Source organism: Pyxicephalus adspersus, chromosome 4, assembly GCF_032062135.1.
Source record: "Pyxicephalus adspersus chromosome 4, UCB_Pads_2.0, whole genome shotgun sequence".
NCBI classification, from domain to species: domain Eukaryota; kingdom Metazoa; phylum Chordata; class Amphibia; order Anura; family Pyxicephalidae; genus Pyxicephalus; species Pyxicephalus adspersus.
This window is the reverse complement of record NC_092861.1, coordinates 40,976,959-41,000,625: the sequence shown is the minus strand read 5'-3', so window position 1 is coordinate 41,000,625 and position 23,667 is coordinate 40,976,959. Positions and strand designations below refer to the sequence as shown.

Below are 23,667 nucleotides of genomic sequence, written 5' to 3'. Positions count from 1 at the left end.
TCGTTGGAAAGGATCTTTCACGATCCTTTCTAACGACAAGGGACTGCACGATGCATGAATGGTGCTGTACATACAGCACCGTTCATGTTCTATGGAGAGGCGAGGGGGAGAGCGACGGAGCGGCACCCTGCTGCGCGCTCTCCCCCTTCCCTTTCATTAGGATCGGTCGTCGTCCGTGGATCCGGCAGGTCGGTCGTTCGGACGATGGACGACACTGACTGTACACACGGCAGATTTTCGCCCGATATTTGGCCGATGCCAATTATCGGGCGATAAAAATCTGCCGTGTGTACATAGCTTTAGCTCTGATGAGGTCATTGGCCACTTTGTGATGTGTTTGTCTTACATTGATTTTCACTGTTCTTCAGGTAGCAATCACTTTAGCTCTTAATTCACTAGTTTATGATTTTGACCTTAATTTTGCATTTTTGAATTGTCTATCTGTACTCTCATTCTTTAGCACTCTCCAAGACTATAAGCAGTCAGTGGACATGTACATAATATTTTTAAAAATAAATAAAGGCTGGATTTATTACCCTGGACCTGAAATTGCCTCTATCCAATACAAATAGAAATGACTGTTTACCAAATTCTGCTGAATTACATAGGAAGTCACTTTCGGGTAGCAACTCTGTAGGCAAACATAAAGTGACCAAGGTGCCGAGAAATGTGTCATTAGCAGCTAAATTAGGAATTTTATATTTTACCCCACATTTACTTTTCTGTCTTCTGGTTTGCACTTGTCATACGTCATTTACCATGTATGCTTTTCTGTATAAACTTAAGCTTTGTGGAGCAAATATTTAATGAATGGGTAAAAAAAAAATCTTCAGTTTGTACTAGGTTATAGTTAGCAAGCTACATTATGCAAAATTGTTCACAACATACCCCAGTGGCTTCTTCTTCAAATGATATCAGTGATATTTCAGCATTTACACCCCCATGATTAGGCCATCTTAATCCAATCTCAACAACAATGTTGCCATGAAATATGACAATGCAGACATTGGGGCTCCAAAAATATTTTGGTGGTAGGGGCAGAAAACGTTTACCTACCTCATCCAGCAGTTTAATCCAATCACCATGTTGGCCTCATGTCTGGGACAAGTGTTCATCATTTACATGCCTGAAGATATGAAATGTTGTCAAACTGCTTAGGTAAATGTATTTAAAAGCATTACTTTGGGGAATCAGATGTTGAACATTCCCATCTCTATTTAACATGATTGGTTGGGCTTGATATTAAAGGACTATGCAACTTTGCTTTCAAACTGTTGTCCTCCATGTTGGCAATGAGCAGTAAACTGTCCTCCAAAGAATGTCCCTCTAAGGCAGAGGTCAGCAAACGTTATTGGCCACTAGGCCATTTCAGGGGTGGGCAGGAGCACACAAGGCTGAACTCTCCCTCGGCACGCAATGTTTATTGAAGAAACATTTCTGAGATTAAATCTACATAAATATTTTATAGGGGGCTATTTACAAGGCAATGAATCTGACATTCACTGAAACATTGCTTGGTGGAGAATCCTTATGGTACATGTGTTTCTGTGGCAGTAATTGATTCTCCAGCAGGGAGTGTTTCAGTGAATGTCAGATTCACTGCTTTTTAAATAGACCCCCTAGTGGCCTCAGTTTTCCTCTCTCTTCAGGCTGGTTCAGTGTTTGTCTTGATCTTGTGGTTGTTTTAACAAAGCTCAGTCTGGGTAGCCATTACATTTCAAAAGTCTGCCTGTATTTTCAGGTCTTTGTTACGATTTCAGTCCAACACATGAGTCTTATAACCCCCAGTTTGTGTTCCAGTGTGTGCTGAGAGATGCAAAGCTGATACTGGTCTGTGTAGGTAGATTTCCCAAAGGTTTCAGTATCCAAGTCACTCTTCTTTGTAACAAAAAAAAAAAGACATTTAGATTATGCATTTTCTTATGTAACCTTGTTTGTTTCCTTATCACTTTGTTGTGGGTTAACAGCATTCCAGAACAAGTCTGGTTGAATTATATTAACTACTAATGTCCATGCTATGACCTGAATAAACATAAAAAACATGCACATGGTTAAATGACTATTTGTAACAAATCTAAATTTAGTTAATAACTGATTTTTAGGCTTTGAGTTTGTGTTGAAGTGCAGTCAAATTGCATTACTAATCTGACCTGGGAACGTCTGGATTTCAAAAGCCAGCAAACTTGCTTGAACTTATTTGGCTTAAATATTATGAATGAAACCCAGCCAAGTTTTTAGGCAAAGTATTAAAACTATTCTGAAAGCATGTTATGTCGGTCACTCTGACCTTAATATACTGTATAATTTCACGGCTTTTGTTTTGTGCAAAACATAACAGACCAGTAGGATTTTGACAAGTTTACTAAAGATTATTCACTGCATACAAACTGTTTTTCTTTGCAATTATGGATGTATACTAAAGAACATTAAACAAAAAATTCAGATGAAAAGATAAGAATGTGATAACAACTCATATACGTGAATATATTGTACTTCTAAGTGTATGAGAGTGTGTAATACAGATATTGTTACCTGTACTATCTGGCAGCTGGACAAAGTGACCAAGCTAACAATAATGTAAAAGAGCAGCCATCTTATGGTGCCTCTAAGTTATGTGTTCACATAATTGTAAGATTCTTGATGCACACACTATACAGAGAATTCAGTTAAATTACAGAGTTAAATTCCACCCAGCCTGTAAAGTAGCAATAATTTACACACCCAGAGGTGTGAAGAACCTGTGGTAGTCAGGGGAGGAAAAGGAGTGATGCTGCCAGACACGTTTACTAAAAGGTAAACATAAATGCTCCTCTTTTAAATCCCTATGGTGATAGGTTCACTTGAAGGTTATACGTTTAAAAACAAATTTTGATCCACAGTAGTGGGGTATCCTTATCAGGTCTGAGGCATGTTCTACCACTCCAGTCTCCAAGAAGCTAAACATGTAAAATATTCAGTGAAATAGACCCCCTCTCCTAGTCTTTCTTCTGCTTCATCACTCTCCTCTCATTCCACTCCTCCTTTTATCTAACTCTCTACCTCTCTCTACCTCTCTTTCAATCCTTGGTCTGAGCCTGCAATGGGAGAGCAGGTGGGTTGAGTTCACTGGAGACATGCTTCCATACAGGAGACATGGTCCGCGGCTCTGAATGTCAGATTCAATGATTTACATCAGTGGTCGCCAACCTTTCGGACCACATGGACCACTAAATCCATGGAATCTGGACCGTGCATGCGCAGGGTTCTGTGTGTCACTCAAATGAGAAGTAACTCCCCCCAGAGTGATGACATGATGCCAGAACTTGCCCACTCTCCCATCGCAGGCTCAGACCTTAGAATGACCTTGGGATGTTTAGCAAGCAGGTCTGAGCCTGAGATAGGAGAGTGGGAGGGTTGGGTCCATACGGGGGACAGAGCCACGGACCACTGGTTGGCGACCGCTGATTTATTTATTGATCCTATATTATGCAATCTGCTGGGTATCCTAGAGAAGGTAATGCTTGTTTGTTTCTGATTCTGCCAGCTGCTTTTTTGTGTTGTTAATGGAAGAGATGAGCAAGTACCTCATCTGCACATCAGCATCATCTGCTGGATCTTGTAGAATGGTATGTGTCAAGGATTTTTAGCTGCAAAGAGTTTTAAGCCCAACTAAACTTTTTTTGTTTTTTAGAACAAAAGAGAGACATAGAAGTTCTTGTTCTATCAGGAAGTAATAGGAGATCCCATTAGTAGGAGTACAGACTGCAATGGGCAAGGCTAAGAATTTTTGTCAGGTTATTATTACTCCTATTAAACCTGATCTGGTGATGATCACTCCCCTAATTAAGTGAAATGTTTTCCCGGAATGCCCACGGAGAGCAATAAAAATATTATTACTTTATCTGAATCTATTCAAAACAAAAAAAAATGTGTAAGTGTATTTGCATAAATGCCTTAAACATAAGTTTGAGGTCTATTTATAAAGCAGTGACTCTGACATTTACTGATTTATTCCAAAGATACTTCCAAATCCATGGGTTTCAAAGGAAGTAGTTGATTCTCCACCAGGGAATGGTTCAGTGAATGTCAGATTTATAAATAGACCTCATTGTGTTTAAATCCTTATGAGCCTACCTGTGCCTAATCTTCACGTGCCTACCTGTGCCTAATCTGCCTACCTTGTTCTTTTTTACTTTATTTTTCTGTTGTCTGGAATTCAGTATCTCTGTTCTTGTGGTTGCTTAGCATTCACAGTCATTCATGCCAATGCATAATTTCTCTGTTTTTTAAAAAATAAAAAGGTAATGCTTGTATAACAGAAAACTATTACAATGAACATTTACTTTTAACAATGAATGTTAAAAGAAGATTTACTGAAGGCAATGGGAATTCACTGTACAAATAAAGTTTGGTTAGATGTAAATTATACATTTGAAAAAACTTGAACTTTTTAAAAAAATGTCAGTATGTCTGAACTTTAAAGCAGTTCTCAGAAATGATTTGTCATGTACATTTTTAACTATATTTCTTCTTTAAAGTAGAGTTCTTACATCTTTCCTTATTTCTTTGTTTCAGTACTGAAGTAACAGCCACAACAAAGCAGAATAACGATACCAGGACTCAGTGAGAAGACTCAGAATTTTCACTTTACATAAAAGGGTGGACAACCAATGTAAAAAAAAAATCATTTTTTTTTTAGGTGCAGGGTACAGCACCTGCCCCCTAATTCTTGGCTGCATAGACAGTTGAGAATTAATGGGAGCGCAAAGCCTCCCGGGATACCTACGTCAGGGAGGCTCTTGGGTGCTCCTTCTGCGCATGCCGGAGCATCTCGGCCATGCGCAGAAGGAGCCTTTTTGCTCAAAGGGCATCAGTGAGAACAGTGAGATCAGCAAATTTTTTTTATCCTACGCCACCTGATCTTGCGTCTGGGTCAGGTGACATAGGATGAAGAACCTGGAAGAGAAGACGAAGATGGCGGCTCTCGGAGCGCCGGCTTAGGGATGGATGCCGGGATGACGTGGGACCCCCCGGACACCCCGGAGTGATTATGACTGCTCCAATCCATATTGACTCTAGCTGGAACTATCCAAACCCCACTACAAAAAAATGCAACCGAACACTTAAATAGGAACTAAACTCAAAACAAAAATACACTTACCCTAAATCCCAGGGCAGGATTGAAGGTAAGTGTATTTTTTTTTTTTTTTGAGTTTAGTTTCTTTTTAAGTATTGTGTTTCATTTTTTGTAGTGGTGGTTGAATACTTCCAGTCAGAGTCGATATGGATTGAAGCAGTCATGACCTCAGATCTCAACATACTAAATGATGCGCATGTGCGCTCGCCATGGATAGTACCTTGTCCCCTCTTCTTTTTTTACGACTGCACCCATGCTTATCTCCATTTGCTTCATTTGGTAGCATAGTCATGGCAGCCTGCAAACTGATGTAAATTACCGGTAGGTGCTGTTAGCTGTTAAGAAACAGACTTCTTTCACTGTTTCTGTTGTGATCTCTGACGACTCATTACTCAAAAGTGCCTGCAGCTACAAAGGTAAGTATGAGCATGTTTTAATGTACTGGTGGATATGAACATGTAAATACTGTGGTAACAATAGTCAGGGTGCAGATTCACTTTTGTAAAGTAGAAGTGTAGACTAAAAAAAAAATGAAAGCGTCAGCTTCGTATATGAAAGTCACCGACCTGTAGAGCTTTTCTACAATAGTTATGAACCATGTTAACTAGTGATGACGATGAACTGCAACTACAAGTGAGGTGCCCAGAACAGAAAAGCTGTCATCATCGAAAAGCCATATTGGCTGAGCCCTACTATACTGGTCTATAACAATAGTACTCAACCAAATATCGGGTTGGAACTTGGATTGCTCATATTCCATTGAGATCTGAGGTCTTGATGGCTTCAACCCATATCAACTCTGACTGGAACTATCCAACCACCACTACAAAAAATACAACCCAACACTTAATCCATTTACAAGAGTTGAGCTTCTCACTGAGTCCTGCTACGGTTATTCTGCTTTGTTGTTACTTCAGTCCTGAAACAAAGAAATAAGGAAAGATGTAAGAAGAAAAAAAGGTAAAACTGCATAACATGGACACATTCTATAATCTGTACAATCCCAAGTTCTTCTAGGGGTCTAGAGGGGAGTCTGCAGGTCAAAATCTTGGGCCAGATTTTTTTAAAGCTCTCCAAATTTGGAGAGGATACACTTTCATCAATGAAGCTGGGTGATCCAGCAAACCTGGAATGGATGGATGGAAGTCATTTGCTATTAGCTAACAAAAGTTTTAAAACCTGGAACACATCCATTCCAGGTTTGCCAGATCACCCAGCTTCACTGATGAAAAGGTATCCTCTCCAGCCCGGGATAGCTTTAATAAATCATGGTCCTTGTAAGAGAGCCATGGGGAATTGGCCAACACATCTGCAGCACTGAATTGCTGGTCCCACACACCTGGAATTGGCATCAATGAAAACTTCAGCATAACACATTCTCAGTTTAATGATATGGAAAACATAGTAAAGGCGGACATTGAAGTGGACTTTCTTTTTCTCCAAAGAAGTAAATCATATTTGTATTGTGCTGGTAGTAGAAAAAAAGAGCAGAAGATATTCATAAACCAATCAGACTATGTTGCAGCTACTGGCATTGAAGCCTGTCTGAGAAATTATGTTTTTAATTAGCTAAACTGAACATCTGAACTTATCTAATTGAGATCTGTAGCTCTGTAATGCTGAAATGCAGGGCCTGGGAGAAGTGAAATTTAGATGGATATTGGGTCATTAGTAGATGATGAGGTTACTAAATGAATGAAGCGCTAAAAAAAGACTAGAACGCAATGAATGGATGTTTTTCTGAATGAGAAATAAGAAATTACTTCTGAGTTAGAATCCAAAATAGGTTAATCTTCTCAGACATGCTTTTTAATTGTCCTTATGTGCATATTATAAAGAAATAAATGATGATAGTTCCAGTGAGAGTTTCCTCTTCCACAAACGCTGCTTGTAAGAGGGATAAAGATGTTATGAACAGTAGGGGGCAAGTTGCTTTCACTAGCTGAGCTGCTGGAAACAAATATAGATTATTACAATAGCAGGAAAATTAGGGTTTTTAGCTAAAGTCTTACAGACAAAATTATAGGCAGCGTTGCAATGTAAAATAAATGTTTGTTCTTCAAGAAATTATGTGAAAGGCCTCTCTTGAGAAATTGAGAATTAAACCAATCCTTTGGCAGCTGCCCATTTCTACAAAGACCCTGCAATTTCATTTGCAGTACCACCTGTTGGTGAAATTTAGTACTACAAATAACTGAAAAGTACTTTCTGCAGTTATGGCACATTAATTTGAATTAAATTCAAAGAATTGCAATCCATACAGTATATAGTAAAAAGCTTGACCATATAGCCAACTTGACCAGTGTACCAACTTTAAAATAGGGATACCAGTATTGATAATAAAAGATAACAAATCACCACCGCTGTGTTCTCCAAAGTTTTGTTAATTCATGGTTAGGATATGTTTTAGCAAGCATGTGTGTATTCATACTACATTAGTATTATTTATATATAAAAAAACTTTTTTATATATATCTTACCTGGATTGGCTGCTTCAAAAAACATCACAGCATTTTATTGGTATTTAGGTCAGTCCAAGCATTTTCTTCTATTTTTTCTGCTTTGAAGTAATTTACTAATGTGTTTGCAGATCATTGCTTCCTATGTAGATCACTGAAAAAAAAATATTGACTTTCATAGAAAAATGAATATTTACATAAATACTTTCTTCATAAAGCTTTATGGCAGGTATGAATTTTACACTGTGATAGGTACTGGAGTTTGTTTACTAAACGGATCCAGATTTTTCACAGAATTAATTGTGGTGCCCTGTATATCCACTTACTTTTATTTCTACATGATTTCTTGCACGCACCAAGCATTACACTGTATTTATATTTCTGAAATAATTACATTTCATTAGATTGTTTACAGTTACAATGTTAATCAGATCACATTTTAGGAATTGTTAGTACAGACATTATACATACATTATTAGGAGTATGCAAAAGGTTTATTTTTTACACATAGGGAAAAAAATGGTTCCTTGAGTGTGGTTCCTTCTATTTCCTATGTTCAGTCTTTTCTTTCTAAAATTCCCAATTAAATCAACGCTGTCTATATTCTAAACCGACTGCTTTGCTGAAGTAAAAAGTGATGATCTGTGAAAACACAGAACTGAAATGGCAGTCTGATGAAGATCTGATGCTCACCCACTCCGGTGGGAAAGGAGTTACGCCTTTAAAGCCCTCTACACAGAAGATGCATAAGAATTCTGCGTGGAAGTTCCTTCCGTTACACAAACATCTTATTATTTATTGATGGGAGGATGGTTCTTATTAATTGAGCAGATGGAACAAGTACTTTGATCCTTGACATGCATGTCCCAGGTGCACATGAAAATGCTATATTTGATTTATTTACTTTTCATCCTAGGCAGTTGAACATGTGTATAACTTTCCCAAAAGTCATCATAAAACCTTTATGTATAAAGTACAGTACAACAAAATAAACAGTTTAGGACTGAGCAGACCTAATAGAAACATTATGTGCATTTGTGGAAGTTAATGTCTGAGGCATCAAATAACACAGCAATGCATGTGGCTTGCCAACATTTAGCTGTACTTCATTGACCCGTACCGTACATGTTACCAATATTACAATATTTACATTTAGCTGAAACATTGCATGGTCTGTATTCACTAGGAACTTAATACCATAAAGAATAATGTAAATTTAACATCTGTACACAGCAATTTTACACCGCTAGTCATGTAATAAACAAAAACAACACACACAGCATGTACTGCCACACTAAAATAAGTTGGGTTAAGACATTTTCTCTAATACCTAAATGCACTAGCTACCTTGAGGATTGGCTAACCTCACTCCATGGGCCTTGTTTATTAAATCTCTCCAAGGCCGGAGAGTATACACTTACATCAGTGAAGCTTGGTGATCCAGCAAACCTGGATTTCTTCAAAGTAATTTGCTATTTGTAAGCAAATGTTTAAATCTTGGACCAGATCCATTCCATGTATGCTGGATCACCCAGCTTCACTGATGAAAGTGTATCCTCTCCAGCCTTGGAGAGCTTTAATAAGTCAGGCCCCATGAGTTAAGGAACTGCAGTCAGCATGCTCTGATAACTGGTGCAGAGAAGAGAAGACATCTATAACAGCTGTTACAACAATGCCACAGGATTGTTTTACAATCTTAAAAAAGAAAAAAACTTGACTTTTTTTCTTTCATATGGCTTTTACAAAAAACTGACACAAAGCTCTATTGGTAATTACCAAACAAGACTGGGAATTTGATTGTATTTCAATGTGCCAACTGCTTTCACACTGTGATAGTTACTTGGACCTAAACCAAAAAAACAAAAATAGTACTACGGTATTTCAAACTTGCCTACCCGTCTTCTTCTGTCTCCTAAAACCCTTACTACTTACCCATCATTCCATATGCCCCACTCCTATTGTGTGCTTTTTCCCCCACTTCTTAGATTGTAAGCTCTTTGGGGCAGGGTCCTTTCCTCCCATGTCACTGCTGTCTGTGTTGGTCGGTCATTTGCAAGCCCTATTTATGTATAGCGCTAATGTATCACACGGGGTAAGTAAGTGCTACAATCAAAATTATGCTGTGAATACTTGCTGATTATAACAGTAGATCACCACCCACCAAGAAGTTTAGTTCCAGAAAGTTGTTACGGTAGGGAGCCACTTTTCTTTGTTAAAGACTGACTTCCATATGTAAAGACATCATTACTTTATAATGGTTATTTGTGTCTCCTTACAAGAATATGTTTGCTGAATTGCACTGACTGTCTCTTTTAGTTTATTCTATCAGTGGTGAAATATTTTCATCATTACCAGACTTGTTAGGTCTTACCAGGCCTTGTTGAATGTGACTATTTTATTGAATTAAAACCTAGACTGGGTTTGATTTAGATCTTTGTCATTAGCAGATACAAAGTCCATTCAAAATTACTTTTCCATCTAGCTTTAGGCTTTTTTCTACTGCATCTTAGATGACACAGAAGTTCTAAAATGTATAAATGAAGGAACTCATGTGCTTCATAATATTATGTGGTTGGCTATTAAATAGTCTAGTAAACATTATTGAAAAGTGAAAATCAGTTCTCCAAAGAGCTGTTTCTAAAGGGGTAGAATCCAACTGCTTCAAAAGTAGAGTTGAGTGGAGGCAAAATCCACATTAGGCAAAGTAGGCAAACTCTTTATGCTGTGTATTTCTATTTTAATGGATTACATTTTGACTGTAGATTGAATTGTTCTGTGCAGAAAGACAGAGAAATTGTGTAATTTCTTACAGTAACTTGTCATTGGTAACTACTGAAAAATGTGACAGGGTCACAAAACATATGACAGAATAAATTAAGTGTTTTTTTTAATACACTAACTGTACATAATTTTCCTTAACCTGCTTTATCCTACTGCCCAGATCCCCCACTAGTATTTAAAAAGATCAAAAAATACCATCCTTTAAGCAGTTTTCTACCTGCTCTTATGGCATCACCAGCACTTTTGTCCTCCAGTTGTGGCAAGAGTGGGCATCCTTTCAGAACTTCTCTGCGCTCACATAATAATAATTCAATCCTGGGAAGATGGGACAGTACTGGAGGACTTAAAAGAAAAAAGTCTTAACGTAGAGGGGTGGAGACAAACCTGAAAAAAACTCCTAGGGTTCCATTTTAATATCGTCTGAATTTGTATTATCCTTTACATAATACCTTCGTATTGTAGATGACTGCCAACACACAATTTATGAACAATTCTAAATGTATGTTTTGTTTTTCTCTCAGGTATTACTCTCAGGGTCTGCTCTGCTAATAAATAGAGCCTTTTATTAGGGGATTATGTTGTTTAATGAAGTGCAACATCTTACACTTCATCTGTTTTATCTGCCATGTTTTGATATAGTAAATAATATGAGAAAAATGTTTCTATTACTGTATTCCAGTTAATTCTCCATGAATGCTCCCTGGGGATTCATATGTGAAATAAACAGCAGAAACCCCAAAATATACAAATTGCTGTTTGCATATTATTTTTCATATACCTCCATGTAGTCCTGCCATGATTTTATTGTCTGCACTAAGTCTAGTAGGAATACCACATGATCATGGACTATTTAAATATAAATAATGATAACACTCTATGACTTGCATTGCCCAGCATTGTGGTGTCCATACTACACTTCTAAAGATTGACTTTATACTGTGACCACTCCACCAGCAAGCTTATCATTTAATATTAATGCATCAGCTTTCCACTCTATAAAGGGAATAGGGTGGGTTTTATAGATTGAGCGCTAGCACATCTATGTATAGTACGGCTAACCCTCGCCCATGATGTTTAATAGGCAGGGTAACGTTAGCAACTTTATTGCTGCTATTATTATGTTTGAATATTATTACAAATACATAATTCTGTGTTTGAAACCAAGGCCAGAAAACCCCGTCTTTTTTCCTGTTTTTTCTTTATTCCTATGATTAGTCAAACTTCAATGGCAAAAAGGCAAATTAAGCCATATACATTCTTTTGATACAAGCAACCCCCTAAAATTAACTTCTGTTGCCACCCCTGAGACACAGATTTCAGAAGGGTGCATTAAAAAATCTGTTCAAAATTAGTTCAGACAAAAGTAACTGCTTAACTTACAATAAGTAAAACAAATGGAGATTTTTATCGCCTTTCCTCGTGATAAAAGTGTAGCTAATAATTACTCACCCAATGCACTAACAAGCATTCATAATCTGTGGTTGATTTACTGAAGACGTTGAGAATCCTAAATAAATGAAGTGAAGATACAATTAACTAATCTTCAATAATCTAATTATGTAGCAAGTAAATTTTTTTATTTCTTCCACCTCAATTGATTTTGTTCTTAACATGGACACAGCATGGCAACAAGTGAAGATCCTTTTGTATAATAACTTTGATTATTAAGAAGATTGATCACGCATACTAAAGTTATGAATCATATTCTTACACATTTCTGGAGGGTGTTAGGGCCCCATAGGGCATAATCTTACTTTTATGTTTGTAGCTTTACTAACATGGTGGTGTGCTTCTTGCATAATAGAAATTCTGAGTACATGTCATTTGAGAAATGGGAACACCTTAAAGATAAATTCTTCTGTGTAAATAGGGAGTTGTTGTGACAATGAGTACTACATTTTTTAAAAAAATGACTCCTGGAAAGTGCAATGAATCGATTGATTTCTTGGCACAAGACATATTGTTATTACAATAATGTATTAATTTCATGGTAGGCTGAATGCAGGTGTATGCATGTTAGCAAATTAAATTGTGAACTAATGTCCATTTAAACTGGTGTGAGCAGTGTACAGCTACACAAAGAAAGTTCTGTTTGAGCAAGTATTGACATATAAACCTTTGCATTAAATGTGTTCATCATGAATCCTAATTTGACAACTGTGTTTGTTGTTTCCATTAGCATCTGCTTTTCAGTACATTTTTTTCCCTTTAAATCAGATTAGTATTATGTTAGAAACAGCACAAGTGTAATTCTGAATAATATTGTTGCCATTTGCATGTAACCACATCCCTTTTTACTATATGTTGTTTTTCCCAAGGTTTAAAGTTGGGAGTATGCAATTTTTTTATGTAAAAATAATTCTAACTAAAGATTTATAAAAAACATTTTTAACAGTGTCATCATGTTTTACATTTCAGTGCTGCTGGTTCACCAATTAGTGCTGTATTTAGTTTTCCTATGGCCCTGAGCTGTTAAATTTGGAAATTAAAAATGTCTCACAAGTATTTATACTAAAACAGGACCTTGGGTCACCACATATTAAAAAAACATAAAACCCTATATACATAAACTTATTTAAATTGTTACATATTAGCAATATCCGAACTTTAAATTATTTCGAATCCAATGCTATTATTGATTGCAGATTTATAACTCAACACTAATTAACCTCTATTGAATGAGAGATAAATGGTGCCTCTGCTCATACCTCCACTTTGAGGACCTTCTCATTGACAAGGACTTATTTGTTCTGTACTACATTCCTTTTTTTCATTGTACTCCTGTATAGGTGTGTATATTACTTTTTCAATTGTGTACAACTTCCTTATGGAAGAAGTTTAAAGATGAATACAGCAAACAACCATCGTTAAATAGTGTTGCCCCTTCACACCTCTACTTTTAAAACCTTCTCACAGAATCATGATCCTACTACTCTGTACTTGTGCCCATCACCCCAATATATCTGCATATGAAAATCCCCCCCCCCCCCTTTATATATACTGTGTGTATTTGTGTATACATTTTGCAATCTTTTATTTTTTTATTTTTTCTTTTGCCATGAGAAGGGGCTTTCTTTTAATCTTCCTTAAAGCTTACAAATCTAAATATATATTTGGTTCAATAAAATTGTCTATTACAAATATCCCTTTTATTCTGCTAATGTCTATAGCTAACACAGTACCGCATACTACTTCATATGTATTATTTGCATGGCATATCTCTCCAATAGGTTATAATATAGTTTACAATGAACACAATACTTAATGTCATTAAAATAATTTTAAGATTTCAAGGTAAATACATTTATAAAACATAAGCAATCAGGATCACATTATGTGATAGAATAAAGATTCTATAGCACAGGATGACAACTAATAAGCACAAATGGAAAACACAAATGTGGAGTAATATGATTCATAAAACGTGGCATTGTCACATCAGGATTACTAAGTATTTTTTCAATATAAATTGCAGATTTAATTAAATAAAAAATAACCTTTTCTTTAAATACATTATTGTTAGCAAAACAATTTTAGATTTTAGATGTTGGGCTTACTTTTGAGCTATGAGTTCAACCTATATGTATAGACAGCATTTGTTGTGTTTTTTGATACTTCTATTACTCTCTGTCTTTTTTAATGACATATGTGGAAAAAATAGCTCAATTATTAGCCTGCTTAATTTAATAAAATAGATGTCTATCCTATTTTAAATAGTATAGGCCAGTTTAGAGGGGGTGCACTTACATCCGCCATTTCAATTGCATTACCTTTGCAGGAAGAGCCATACATTTTTTTGTAGCAGAACAGAACTGTATGACTATGATTTAGTGACAACCCTGTATTAAGGGTAGTCCAAAGACTAGCACAGCTGTGCACAGGCATTATGCTGGGTGGAGTGTTTTATGATCTAATTTACTGTTGGGATGTATCTTTTCTGTAGTCTGAAGGAGAAATGATGAAGATAATACTGCGATGGGGGACTTCTTTGAGGAAATGCAACATTTCTGATAATTACCAGATCAATAAAGTTTACACTTTAATCTTTTCAAGGCCCATTTGTTACACTGTAATTTGACAAGTACAAATGTTTTGATTTTTAATTGATTAGATCAACTGCACTTGAAAGCTTACTTTAACCTTTTTCCCTCATCCCCAACAATATACATGTTTTTCCTTTGCTATCAATCACTATGTCTAGCACCAGGAGCCTAGGACACTGGGTATGTAAGTTTATCAGCCACTTCAATGTAACCGGTCTGTCATATGCGAATCCAAATTGCACCAATTTTTAGTTCTAACAAAGCTGTGCTTTTGGTCCTGGCTGCAGAATAAATCAGCAGAGAGAGAGAGAAGTAAATTAAATGTATGCTGCTGAGGAGGACAGTGTAAATATAAACTTGTTAATTCTCCCTGCATGGATAAAAATCATATTTATATTAAACTGCATATCAATGCAAAATGTAGAAAAGAAAAATGAAAGAACAATAAAAACAATAATAAAAAATTTTCTTGAAAATAACCTTAAAGTTTTGAAAAAACTATTACAGGGATACCACATGAGTTTATGCTATATAAATATATATATATATATATATATATATATGTTATTTTTTCATTGTTCTCAAAAAATGCATGCATGTTTCACTAAATTGTTTAGGCCCCCAACAACATAGTAAGGCCCAATATTGCAAAGCTGTCACCAAAATTTAGGTTCAGAATGTGCTGTGATTGATGTGTATTACAAGGCCAGGTTTTAGGAAACCTGGTATGAACAGGATGGGGTCACACACAATCACTGTCTTCCCCTATTCTTTTATTCTCTACCCAGATTCCATGCCTGTAAGAATTTGTTTATTATTAAGGGGGGCCCTATGCACCCCATGCAAGCAAATTAAAAATATAGAACCTACATCTTTATATAGAAATAAATATATATTATTTATATTATTATATTATCATATTTATATAGATATAGAACCTACATCTTTAACAAAATATAATAATGTTATTTAAATTAGTTTGCATTAACCTATTTTATTATTTAATTAATAATGCATATTAATGATAAGTAATGAATAAAGGTGTCACATTAAAAGTAATGCTAATGCTTAAATTGGGACAAAAATCAATTGCATTGTGTTTAGTGAGGGTATTCCTACAGGTCCCCTGCAATAAAGCACCTGGCTGGTTGCAACTTTTTGAAAAATAGTTTAGTCCTGCTTTAATATTCTAGCAGCCTGATGAAGTAATGAAGAAGAGTGGCCGACTATGTGTATGGACTGCAGTAGTGGATCTTGTTTCAGTTCCAGAAAAGATGCCGGTAAGAGTGACAGGGCTCCAATGAGTAGAACATTGTTTGAAGGGGTGTTTTGTTATTGATGAAAGATGGGAATAAGGATGTTGAGAGGTTACTTTTTCTAGGATATATGCTTTTACCCACATGTTGCAATTCATAGGGAAAACAATCCTTTCTCATTTTAGATTCAAGAAAAATAAAGTTTCATTAAAAACATACCTATACATGGTCTGATGCTTTGTAAATATAACCAATTTGAAACAAGTATGAGAACCTTAACAGCCGGCAGTAGGATTAGTTACAAAAAGCACATTCACTTAATATCTAACAGATTGTGACAATACCTAAAGTTTCCTTTTAAACACAAACCAATCAATTTAATAGTATACTGTCTTGATTGTGTTAGGTAACCAGAGTTCCCAGAGGGAATCCATGCAAACACTGGAAGAATATACACACTCCATGTAGAATATGACCACTGAATTGAACTGAACCCAAGACTGCAGTTACAGCAGACTCCGGCTCCAGCCCAAGACGCCAGCTTTGAGAGGTAATGTCCTAGAGAAGGAGCCACAGAGCTGGTATGCCACCCAATAATGCACAATGAAGCAACAGAATGTACTTTTGATATATTTACTGTAATACTTAATAAGAATCGTATGATGAATAAGTAAACATCTCTGTAGTTTGCACAATGTACATTACAGACGTGTAGAATAAAAAGATGTAAAAAGAACAAGATATCTCATCCCTCCAACAATGCTTTTAGCATAATTCCAATAATAAAAGTATATAATGAGAACAGATAAGTTACCTTAGAGAAAAGTCAAAACAACTCCAAACAGAAGAGAATCCTGAATAACAAATTACATACATAAATGTATTTAAACAGTAGAACAAGGAATAAATAATACAGTTTTTTTAGTCAGCGACTCTTGGAAAATATCCAGTTCTAAGGGAACAGCCACAAGGAAGCTTTGTGTTACTGGCTTTTTTAGCTGTTACCTTATAAAAAAAGAAGAATTGGGTTCTCATATCCTCTATTTAAAGTAAGGGTAGTGAAATCTAAGAGGTGGTGAAATGTGTCAGCTTTCACTGTGTAAAAAGTTTTTTTTTCATGGTACTTTGAGCTTACATTTACCCTGACTTTTGTAGCCTCTGGTTGACTACTTATTATTTACTCCATCTCAGTTTTAGTTAGAACACTACTTCCTTCATATTACAACTTTGAAAGTTAACATGAGGTTAATTTGCGGCTTGCAACAAAAAACAAGTTTGGCTGTGTATGAGAGGCTACTGTTTTTACGTATCTCAATTCTGTACTGTTGCTTTTGGTTAATTTTGATGAAAAATAGGTTGGATAATTTACTATATGGTAACAGTATTTCAAGTCAGGATGAGGAATATAAAATGAGATAGCTGTCCTAGGTGCATTTGGAATTTGCATAGTGTAAGAGCTTTAAAATGCTCTTTAGAAGCTAATTTTTTTTTTTCTTCTTTGTGCTCCCAATTAAGCCCTGGCGGTCCCCTCAGAAGACATATGACTTAAGGTGTCAGAAACCCATATGCCAATTCCTTTGTGGAATCCAGTGAGAAATGTTCAGATGATCATACTTAAAAGGAATTTACAATTCAAACACAATATTAAAAAAAAAAGTTAAAAAAAATGTGTCAGTGCTTCTCTTCTGTGTCTGTGGAGTATTTAAATAGAAGTGCATTCCTCATACCATCTCCAACTTAAGTTCTGGTTCTTGGAAGCAATCACCCCTCTGATCTGCATCTGATAAAGCAGTAAATTCAGTGAGAATTCTTGTTGGAATGCCACCTTAGGGTGAGACATGTACAAAAGGAAGTATTTACAAGGCAGTTTTCCAAAACACATTTGCAAATTATGACAATTTAATCTGCTAAAGCACCTTTCTGTCAATGAGCAGTTCATTGTACAGTATTAAAAAAGTACTGGCAGGCTTGTAGGTTAGTCAGCATTTTTTGGTAAGTAAACTGGCTTTATTTTAACAAATACCCTGCCTGATCTATCTGGGTGTAACATGTAAAAGATTTGGTAAGTTACTGATCATAAACATGTGGTACTTAACATGGGATCTTGCATACATAGGGCCTGATTTGTTAAAGCTCTCTAAAGAATGTGGTTCATGGGGGAACCAGAGTGATCCAGCAAACCTGTATTGGATCTGATAAAAGATTAAAACATTTACCTACTTACTTATAGTTACTTAATAATAGTAAATAGTTTTAAAGAAAACAATTCCAGGTTTGCTGGATCCCTCATGTTTCACCATGATAGTCTACCTTCTTCAGTCTCAGGGAGGTTTTCTAAATGAAGCCAATTGTCAAGGAACCCATCGTTTCTATTACTACCAAGATGCATGTCTATAGTTTATTCTGAGCCATAAGTTTTAGAACTTGTTTTTTTCCTGGAAATCACTATAGTATATTTGCGCCGATACCCTTTTAAGGAGTATAATTAAAATGACAGACACTGAAATTTCAGAACAAACAATTCTTTACTGCACCAGCCTACCTCTACATCCCTGTTTTTGCTTTTCAGGCAGATTGAAAATCCCTCTTTAAAACAATATTCCTAAATGCACCCCATGGCAGCATCCTTGCCATCTTTTATATGGCCTGGTGTAAACAAATGTCAGTACTAGAAAGTTACACAGCTCAGGTTACCCTTCCATTTTGAGGTAGTCGCTACATTCTGACTATTTGTTTTTCTATGTTGTTAGGTTTAGTGGATATTATTAGTAGCTCAGTGTTTGGGTTCCCTTGTTCCCTAGAACTAATTGTTAAAATCAGATTTGTTATTGCACATTACACTGATCCAAAATCCTAAATATTCTGTTCTTTCTATCAATTTTAACTTTAAGGCAACATTTTAAAATAATAACATTCATAATAATATAATAATATTCCTAGTTCTGAGTGAATGCCCGGGAGGCTGTATTCCTTGATCTAATAACGAAATTAAGAATTCATTTTAAATTGTCATGTAACATCCCGTTATATTGCTATGATCACTTGTGTAGATTAGTTCTGCATTTATTCTGTGAGTGGAACTGACCTAAATGAAGTACGTATTATTAAAAACCTGCCAAAAGAGTATGGAAAGTACAATGTTTAATATTTCATAGGGAAACAAGAAGAAGAATATTTTAGCAGTTTTATGATTTAACTAAGACTAAATATTGAATCTTTAAGACTTTTAGTTTAGAAACTTGTTTTCCTTTTATTCAAATAAAAAAAAGAAAATGCTACATCAACAATTAAGACTTACAATGATGGAAATGCTGACCACAATAATCTTACAGCACCTAATGTACTCTGTTCTGCTTGGCTGACTGCTATGCCTGATGAGATGATTTGGCTGTATGGGATTCATTTTCAGGTGTTATACGAGAGTTACTTGGAGATCTTTTCTTAATCTGCAAAACACAGAATAAAGGTAATGATAATGTGGTGTATTATGCCTTTCAGATATAGTTGTATCCAAATAGAATTCCATATTTCTTAACACTTCTAGTTTTCAAAAAATTTAAGTGATTATTAGAACCGAAATGATCTTCGGTTTCTTCTTTGGAAGTTCCATGGCAAAATGAACACCTGAAATATGTGCAGGTAATACTGTAGCTCTTGTGTTACCAGTTTGCTTTTCAATGGTGAATTTGAATGACCCAGTGACACAATTCGGGTGGCCACTAACAACCCAAAGCTACCTGACAACCTAGTCCTGCTTAGCACTATTTCTACATCTTGAGTGTACCTTGTGACCCCTAAGTTATTAAATTGTCAGTTAAGCATCGTCACAAAGAGAAAAATAGTTAATACTAATTTATCTTTAAAATGCACACGTGCCTACAGACTTTAGACATTAGCATTTGTAAATGTGTTATGTTACAAATTCTTAACAAACACTGACAGTCTCAAACCCTCTCTAGCTGCTTGTAGTGTGAAGTAATTAATTCTCAAAGACACTCACAGAACACTGAAGTTAGATTTAAGGTCACCTGAAGCAATTGATTTATCAGAAGCTAAAACATTACACACGTATATGCAATTTTCTTTAACGGTTATGTACATTTTTTGCTTTCACTTTTTACTATCATCTATTTGTATTGCAGGAGCAACATAGCTCAAATTTGAAAAGACTTGCTATGTTTTCTACGGCCGGTAAAAGTAAGTATTTTGTATGGTTACTATGTTACATAGGATACAAACATTGGATACTTGTTATGCAGATAATAGGTACACTTCTATAGGCTAGTACCCAGCCAGACACTTTAATTATGTTGTTAATGACATGTTGAAGTACATTTTATATAATTTTATCAGAATTTGAATTTTAAAATAATCTGCCCATGTGTACTGTCCATTGGAAACATCTGCAATGTGTTTACATTACATGGCTGGCAGTCAGCTGAGATATTGTCAGAACTTTACAAATGAATTTCTCCACAATTACTACAGCTACCTAAGTGAATGATGAGTTGTTTCAAGGTGCCTGTAAAGATAGTCCAGAATATGTAAACCTTTGTTGTTAAAAAAGAAGTGAACTGTAAACTCAAATCAAATAGAGTATGCATTTGTATGGAATTTTAGGAAAAGTCTGGTAAAATTCTGCCATATGGCCAATTCCACTGAAACATGTCTAGATAGATTCATACTTAGATATTTTCCCTTCTTTTCCCATCTGATGCATTTTCCATTGTTCCAATGCATTTAGTGAATGCCAACATGCATCATTACCCACATCATCACATGTTGATGCATGACAATATGCATTTACATTCACCATAGAGATCTACTTCTACAACAGGGAATCAGACATTTTCTCAAAGATTGTCTTGTGGGAATCTTCCAGGTCCATGTGTTTCAATGTCAGTAATTGATCCCCACCAGGGAATGTTTGGGGAATGTAAGATTCCCTGTCTCACAAATAGAGCCCATGCTGGCATACATCCTAATGTGTGTGTCAATCACAATAACCCAATGACCAATGACATTAACTATTACTAAATGACAGATCCGCTGCATTGCAGTATTAATGCTGGTAACATGCACTGAAATTTGGTGATGTGACAATTTGGAACTATTGGTGCATCCTATAGGATTTATCACCTAAAATCTCACATAAATTTATGGATAACCTATTGTACTGTTACTTTTCTGGGGGATTCTTTTCAGGGTACTCCTTGGCAAAAATTAACATTTCTAAAAGTTTTCTTATTCCCAGAAATCCTATACTGCCATAAGCAGCACTGCTTATGAGAGTAAGAGGCATAACAACAGATCTTGGACCTACTAGTGTTTTCTCTTTGTGGTACCATGCAATATCACTACATACCTTCCAACTTTTCTGATTTTTAGGGAATCTTATAGAAGTAAACCCCTTTGTATCTTTTCCCTTCTCGAGGGTCTTTCTTTATATATCTCTTTAAAAATATTTATTATTACCTAATAGAAATGTTAACTTGCACCAAACTTTTCATCCAGCCTATAAAATATTTGATCTGTCATTTTGAAAATCTAATATAATGGAAACGTAGCTCTCTAAAAAGCTTTTTTGACTTTGCTTTTGGTTTAACCAATCATTTTACATATTCATTTCTTATTGCCCTAAAATGGTTGTGTGTTGGGGTATGTCATTTGGATAAATAAAATATACTATTACTAGATGTCTGCATTGTAATATATTAGACAGGTTCATTTTACTGTACTTTACTCTCCAGTAAAACAGTAATAACTGCTTTGTGAGGCATTATGGGATCATAATATATGGATGGCTATATTACCAGAACTTCTAAAAAACTCAAATTTTTAATACATACCAGAAGAACTTTGTTATATTAAGTTATATTTTAATTACTGTAAGGACCATCATTCCCGAGGCATTTTGTTGCACCTTAATATATTCCAGTGTTCCTGTGTAATAATAATTACTGAATAGATTTAACCCATGTTAACTAAGGGATTTGGTAAAATTGGTTCTTTGGGTCTATGTTGTACAGAGGGGATTATTGCCTCCATTTAGCCAGTTGACTTGATTGTGTTCCTTCTGTATTTAGTTCTGAATCAAGAGATTGATATTACTTCTAGGAAGTGAAACGGCAACTTCCCTGTGTAATGTCACCAGATAATGCTACACAGCTCATTGAGCAGATTGCAATCTTGCAAAGGAGCAGAAATAAAACAGCCAATTAACCAAACCTTGTTCCAAAGGATTTATTAGTTGTGCGCACCGCTAAATGTTTTACTTAATCCCTATTGACTTTTTCTTCCCAAAAAATGATTAGAGCTTTTTTCAATAAAAAACAATCAGTATTGTGTGCAAAGATTACATACTGATAGTATAGAATTTCATGCATCTTGTATATAGCTGTCTGTTATTTATCTGTTTTAAATGAATTTTGTAAAAAATAACTAATCCAAATCACTAAGCTCCGATAGAGGGCCTGATTTATTAACGCTCTCCAAGACTGAAAATAAAAGAGTGAGACCTGGATGATCTAGCAATCTTAGAATAGATTTGGTCTAGGAATGAAAACATTTTCCAAAATAATATGAAAATTATTTTAAAAATCCATTCCAGGTTTGCTGGATTACCTAGGTTCACTCATGAGCCTATCTTTATTAATGTTAAGAACTTTAATAAATCAGACCCATAAGCTTTAAGCATAAAAGCTTCATTCTAATGTTTGTGTTTAGAGTTTACGAACAATTCTCCTGTATTTGAAAATCCAAGCCATCACGTAATAAATAAAAAAACAACACTTTTTTGTTGTCTTTGAATGTTTAAATTTACACACCATATAGGTATAGGTATCTCAATAAAAGAGACTGTCATATTTATTAAAACCTTAGTGAACCATAAAGAGTGTATGAATAAACAATTGCCAAAACACCAGATTCTAAATGGTGGAGCATGGCATAGAGATCCCCATTATAAACATCCTTATATATCCTGGATGCCATTTTTCCTACAACAGCAATGTTTCACTTGGCACATGGAGAATTTATTGCTTAGCTAACCAGTCACATTTATTAAAGTAAAGTATTTACATGTATTACATTATACATTGTAAATCTCAATGAAACAGAAGGGGAAAGCAGCATTTTTTGGATATCCAATGAGTAGGGCAAGCTAGGACTACACCATAGACATTCAACACAATCAGCTAAATAGGTCTCAGAATTGCTTTCACTACCTGTGCAAATATTTGTACTGACCCAGGTCTGCATTCCAAGCAAACTGTAATGATTTATCCCTGCTCATGTCCATCAGTTTCAGAGCCTTTTTGTTTCAGGCTCCATAGTTTGAAGGCTCTGCGTGTGCTCATACAAGAGTTAATTAACAAAATATTAGGAACATATGTAAAATATGTGTGCAGCGTACAGTAATTTAGAAAGCAGTTTTGAAATGTAACCAAAATGTTTCCAGACATTAACTAATTAATTTCTTCATAATCACACTTCAGGTGCAACACTATATAAATCATTTTGTGGAAATGTGATAATTAGCCTCTAATGCTTCATTTGATGTTTAATTCACTCTGTCATAGTTTGTACAAAGAGGGCATGCTAAATGCAGGTCTCTAAGCTCGGTTTTCTAACATTCTAATGTATTTTTGTTACAATTTCAGAATCTATAAATCATAGCTGACTTTGGCGATGGCTTCATTTTTAGATTCCTAAATTCTGAAATTCAGTAATGCAAATGAGAGCATTTAGTATTGCAGATAGGTAATATTCTTGCTTGAAGTTGTAAATCAAAATAACAAACTGAAATATTTTCTAGTAAATGTAATGCTGTTCCCAAACATTTACTTTCTAATGTGTATTCTCTAATCATATGGTTATATTATATAACTATATATAAATATTATATTTTTGTCAATGAGGATTTGATTTTGAATGCCACTGTGTTTAAAATTTATATTCTTTATACTTTTTATAACCTAACAATGCAGTAAGAAGAGATTGCTTAACCACCT

At 35.3% G+C, this 23,667-nt stretch overlaps 2 long non-coding RNA genes across 4 annotated transcripts in view; one reads left to right on the top strand and one right to left on the bottom strand.

Annotated features, from left to right (window-relative positions):
- The window catches only part of LOC140330027 (uncharacterized), a 29,916-nt gene extending 12,629 nt beyond the window's left edge, over positions 1 to 17,287 (top strand). Inside the window, exons 2-3 of the long non-coding RNA XR_011920578.1 lie at positions 16,062 to 16,205; positions 17,171 to 17,287. This is a non-coding gene — a long non-coding RNA (uncharacterized lncRNA). The remainder of the gene's footprint in view (positions 1 to 16,061; positions 16,206 to 17,170) is intronic.
- The window catches only part of LOC140330026 (uncharacterized), a 37,386-nt gene continuing 20,405 nt past the window's right edge, over positions 6,687 to 23,667 (bottom strand). For all 3 annotated transcript variants that reach the window (XR_011920575.1, XR_011920576.1, XR_011920577.1), the window contains 5 exons: positions 18,954 to 19,101; positions 17,383 to 17,480; positions 11,806 to 11,863; positions 7,597 to 7,729; positions 6,687 to 7,063 (listed from right to left, as the gene is read on the bottom strand). This is a non-coding gene — a long non-coding RNA (uncharacterized lncRNA). The remainder of the gene's footprint in view (positions 7,064 to 7,596; positions 7,730 to 11,805; positions 11,864 to 17,382; positions 17,481 to 18,953; positions 19,102 to 23,667) is intronic.